The sequence below is a fragment of the Rattus rattus genome, chromosome 7, assembly GCF_011064425.1.
Source record: "Rattus rattus isolate New Zealand chromosome 7, Rrattus_CSIRO_v1, whole genome shotgun sequence".
Classification (NCBI taxonomy): Eukaryota; Metazoa; Chordata; class Mammalia; order Rodentia; family Muridae; genus Rattus; species Rattus rattus.
The window spans coordinates 20,752,358-20,758,223 of record NC_046160.1 but is presented as its reverse complement, the minus strand read 5'-3'; positions in this window follow the sequence as shown (position 1 = coordinate 20,758,223).

Below are 5,866 nucleotides of genomic sequence, written 5' to 3'. Positions count from 1 at the left end.
CCTTACACTTATGTGGCAAATGTTCTTCTCCTGAGCCATCTCCCCAGCTCCAAGTGTCTCCTTCTTAAGCCAAGAATCATGAACTTGTGCATCAACTGACCACTCCCAACTTAATTCTCCAAACCCCTCTGCTGGAACACCCCTCCGTAGGATGAAGTAGTTGCAAAGTTAAGTACAAGATGCCTGCCGCTGGCAGCTTGGTCACTGCTCTGCCACAGGACACCCAGCCTGACCAGAATACAAAACAATCAGCGGAAGTCCGCCCTCACACTGTCTGCCATGCATCACATCCCCACACAATTGCTTCTTGATGGATGTAGCAAACACAACTTCATGTGTCTGCCATGGCCCCAGTGACCTTTCGGATCCCTGAGTTAAAGGGACCATTATTCATCTTTATGTACAACTTCCTGTGACAGGGCTGCATGATAAAGCCCAGAGACACTCTGATGAAGTAAATAATTTAGCCCCATCCATAATCACCTGCTGTTCCCAAATCCTAATGCCTTTCCAGGGATTGCTGTGCCAAACCAATGAAATAGTGAATCCCTTATTGATGGCACTGGGGAACTGTAAACTTTCCACAGAAGCTCGACTTTAGCCAAGAGCGCATCCATTTTAAGCAGGAATGCAAGTGAGGGGCATTTTTTACCTCTAGTCTGTAATCACAGACCTATCACACAGTTACATTTCCATCTCAAAATCATGCATATTGATTATTGGGAGGTTACTATGTGGCAAATGCTGGCTTTAAATTGTCCATGTATTACTTTGTTTAATTTTCCAAACAGACCTGCATGTTGGCTGTGGGAAATGTATTTTCCAGAAAACAAAACAAGCAAACAAATAAAAAAGCAGGCACACCTGTGTCAAACATTCTACGAGGCATGCAGATTGACTAATTGTAAAGATCTAAAATGTTACAGACTGGAAGCCAAATTTATGTCTATAAGTAGTCATTTATTTTCCAGCTCTATGTGCGACCTACCATTCTTGAGACTGTTCAAGAAATCATCTTAGGATACACACAGAGCTCAGCTTCCACTAACCCAAAAGCTCAGAGTAACATCAAATGACATTTGAGGCCTAAGGTGCTATTTTCTGCTTTTCTCTAACCTAGCTGCCTGGAGTTTCTACCAACAGCTCTAATTTAATGTCTTGATTGATAGCTTTTTTAGTTCTGCTATTAGGAAAACTTCATAAAATCATTACCATATTGGGATATAGTATTTAGTGTTATCTGAATCTGTTCCTAGACCAAGGCAATTCTTATTCATTTCCATAATAAACTATCTTATTTCCTATAAGGCAAGAATTGTGGGTTTGTTGTTGTTGTTGTTTTGGGTTGTTTGTTTGTTTGTTTGTTTGTTAGCAACTGAGTTAGAAATCAGTTAAGAGGTTTTGGCAAATTTGCAAGTCATTTAAAAATCTCTTTGGTATAAGAGAGAATGTGAAAGAATGAAGGACTAGATGTTTATGGTCTGCTTCTCTCCATGATGACTAGGTAGGACTGCAGCATTGGGCTGCTTCTTGATGTGTTTGATTGTCCTGTTGTTTTCTAGCAGCCTCTTCTACTGGTGCTGAGGTTCAGAGCATTTGGAAAAGTATCAGAAGTCCCCAATGGTGTCCACTTCCTATCTTCAGATATAATATATGATTATGATTGATAAAGACCTAGTAGTGCCTTCTGCTCTGCCCAGAATCCAAATTCCCACAAACATATTCAAAGTCAGGAGACTGCATGCAGCAACTGACCTTGGCTGGCTGGTGTGTGAGGATAATACCAGTGCACCTGTTGGACAGGCTCCACTCACAGGAAACGGATCAATCTCGTCTATAACCAGTTTAGATTTTATGATCTATTCACTCATCCATGGTTTTAGAACCTCCCTGGGTTGAGAGATGAAGAATTCTACAACTCATGGATTTCCTAACCCAATTTATTTATCACAAAGGAGTCTGATGAATATATAGAAAGACTTTAAAATACAAAGAATACTGATTTTATCAATATGGTAGTATTTGGTATAAATTTTTATTTAGGGTAACAGTGGTTGGGGCTTAAAGGGATACAAAAGAATAATGAAGAGATAAGAATGTAAAAATATCCTATTTTCTTTTGTATAGAGGTTAGCTTTATATATGCATACATATACACGGGACTAGAGTTGCTTCCACGGTTAAGAACATGGACATTATTGAGGAAGATTGAAACCCAGTTCCCAGCACTCACATGAGGCAACTCATGACCACCTGTAATCCCAGGGGACCTGATATCTCTTTTGGCCTCTACAAGATCTCCATTTATATGCACATCCTCACAGAGATGCACACACCTGCATATTATTAGAAATAATAATAACAATAATAATAAAATTTATGTACAAATATGTGCATAGATACAGGCAAAAGGAGATCTACTTGAGGAAGTAGAAGACGAGATCTAATAGAACCACAGTAAAAATGATGGAATGGACTGGGGGATGACCATGAGCAAAGTGTAATGACATCTATGTTTGAAAATACCATAATGAGACACATTATTGTGTATACTAACCAAAAAAGTTAATTCTCTGAGCTAGTCAAACATACACATCAAATCTGGATAGAGAGCAATGGGAACCCCAATTTCTAGCCAGTTTTGTCATAAGAATGGCTATTTGCAATAGCTAACTATTCAAGACACATACCAGAAACAATATAGCATTTAACAAGAAGAATCATGATATTATTGATAGTGGAAAATATTCTCCTTTATAGAAGGACATTTGAGATGGCTTTGATACTGTGAAGTATATATGTGGTCTTCATCCTGTTTCTTGGGATAAACTCCTAAATCTTTGGAATCTTCAAAGTATTAAATATATTTTGGATATCAATGAGTTACTTGAGCTGGCAGCTCCTAGGAGGCTTTGAGATGAGGCTTGTCACAGAAAGATCAAGACATGATTAGAGGGCTGGGGCCCTCTGCTCATTGCATTGAGCTGTAATGAGTAAGTCAGGGATAGGAAATCCAAGGGCTTGTTAAGCTCTTCCGGGACTGGTGTTGAATCAGCCATCAATGGCCGATGATTTAATCAGTCATGTCTGAGTAATAAAGCCACTATAAAAACTGTAAAAGCCCAGAGAGTGCCTGGGAGGTTTCTAGAATGTAGCTCAGTCAAGCATGAAATTCCTCACCTCATCTTCACATTTTTTCACCAGTGTCCTTTGAAATATCCTTATAATAAACAGCCGATATAAATATTATGTTTCTCTGAATCCCATAAGACACTCAAGAACATGAGTTAAACCCAATGAGTGAGCCCTGGGAACACTGACTTATAGCCATTTGGTCAGAAGTGCCAATGATAATCTACTGTTTGAGACAGGTGTGTCACTTGGGACGGTTCTGTGGGTTTAAGCACACTATCTACTGTTTCCTAGCAGACAGTGTGAGAACAGAACTGAATTAAAGAGCACGCAGGTGGTGTCAACTGAAGAACTGATGGGCTGTTGATAAGAACCCAACTCTAAATACTTCTTGGTGGCCAAAAGTGTACTGTTGAATCTGATTATAGGAGTAGCTTGCTTTTATTCCCCCCATTTTTGAAGTATCTTAAAAATCAGTGGCCATGAAGCTATTTTGCCCATTACTATCAAGGCAGTGAAAAGGCCTTTTGGGGGAGGGGCATGACTTTGTTTTATTTTGGTTGAACTTGAGCTGGGGTTTTGCAGAGAAGAAGAAGAAGCAGATGCTTCGTCCAGTTTTCCTCCAGCTTTAGCCCTCAGCATCCTGATAACCTTAGTTAATTTCCTGATCTATCTGAAGGCCAGATTCCCATACTAACACTACTGCAATTGCATTGCCTACCCTGACTACGTTCTGAGCCTTGCATTACAGCTACTGTGGACTCAATGGTTGTCCACCAAATTTGTAGGTGCAAGCCCTACCCCTCATTGTGTCTATATTTAGAGAAGATGCATATGATGAAATGAGGTTATGACTTTGGACATAAGAAGATAAAGACTGACTCTCTCTCTCTCTCTCTCTCTCTCTCTCTCTCTCTCTCTCTCTCTCTCTCATCTCTTCCTTTTCATCTGCTTCTCTCTCTCCTCCACTCATGTCCTATCTCCCAAGTGAGGACACTATAAGAGTGACCATCTATAAACAGGAGGACCACACAGAGACCACTCTGGTGGTATGGATGATGAACACTGAGATTCCACCATCATGAGAAAATGCATTTCTGTTGTTTAAGGCGCTCTACCTGTGGTATTTTCCATGGCAGCTCAAGGTGACTGCATGATGATCTATAGTGAAGAGGTATGAGGAGATTTACCACATGCATACCATGATTATACAGCTCCTTTATATCTCCTGGGTCTATCTGACACATCCTGGGAGTTGGGGGTCATGTCCCTGAATTAAAAAGAAGGTATGGCTGTCAGGAAGGAAGGAAAGGGATAAAGAAAGCACACTTTGGTTCCTTCTTTGGACATTAGCAGGAAGGGGTCAAAATCCTTCCCATATACAGAAGATTACCAACTAGAGATATATTTTAAAATGGCATCTACATTGGGTCACATGAGGTTGATTTATTACTCAGGAGAAAAGGAGTAGTCCAAATTTAATAGTTCCCCACTGCAGAGAGCTCCCCGGTCCTGATAATTCCACCAGAGTATTCAAGCTCTGGAGCACGTGATTCTTGAGCAGGGTGTGATAAACTTTGAGGCGTAACTTTGCTTCATATCAGAAGGATCCTGTTCACCTAGCAAACACGGATTTCATACCAAGGAGGAGAAGTCCAAGGCACAAAAGCACCATGACAGCAAGCACATCTGGCTAAGACGAGGAGAGTACTTTGAGTCAAAGCATCTCTACTCTCTCTGCATTCTCATTCCTGGATCTGGTACTTTCTAGAGTCCATGATATTGGCACTTCTCTCCTTCCTTTTTCTTCAGGGCTGAACAATATGCTGCAGAGATGAAGTCTAGGGTAAGGCACTGTGGTCAGATTGCATTTGAATTCCAGCTGAGCTACTTACAAAGTATAGGACTCTTGAGAAGTTGTAGAATCCTTCAGACTCTCAGTATTCTTACCAACACAATAAGGAAGACTGAATTCCAGGTCATGGAAAGTACACAGAATATAGAGTCAGTCCTTACTCCTGAAGCCTATGCCCTTGGCAGACATAATAAATAATAAAACCTCTCTCTTATTCCCACAAAGCTCAGATACAGATGCAGATTGATAGCACAGGACAGCCTGTTTTAGTGGGCTGACTCTGGCACCTGAAATAAAATCAATATACCTTCCAGGGTACTGGATGATGTCTAAGTCCCTCTCTGTTCAAATGTCCCCAGACTCTGTGATGCTAATGGAGTAATCTTATACCATAAACAGAGTAAAAGCCTGGGGAAAATGGAGAAAAGAAAAGGATAAGGAAGACTGGAGGGCTAAAATACACAGGCAAATATGAAAGATGACACAGTAAATCCCTGTTTCTAGAAGGCAGTAAATCAAATCCTTCATGCTTCCTTGTACTTACTGGGTGCTTCCTGGGAGAGAAGCAAGTGCCTGTATAGAGAGGGCATGAGACTCAGAATGCTGCTGAGGCCTCTATGTGGTCTTAGTCCAGTATACACTCATCCAGATCTCTTTCATTTAGGTCACTATGCTCTACCTGTTGCCATGATATATAACAAAGCAAAGCACATAAGCTGTCAGCCTACAGGCTGGAGGTGAGAATGCTGGCAAGCCCTCAAGACTCACATTTGGAAGGTAGGGCAAAATCCAGAGTAGGCTGGCTCTGAATGGTAGACTTGTCAATTCTGTGGTGCAATGTGGTCCCACCATTGTTAATATCTAGCTGCTGACACTATA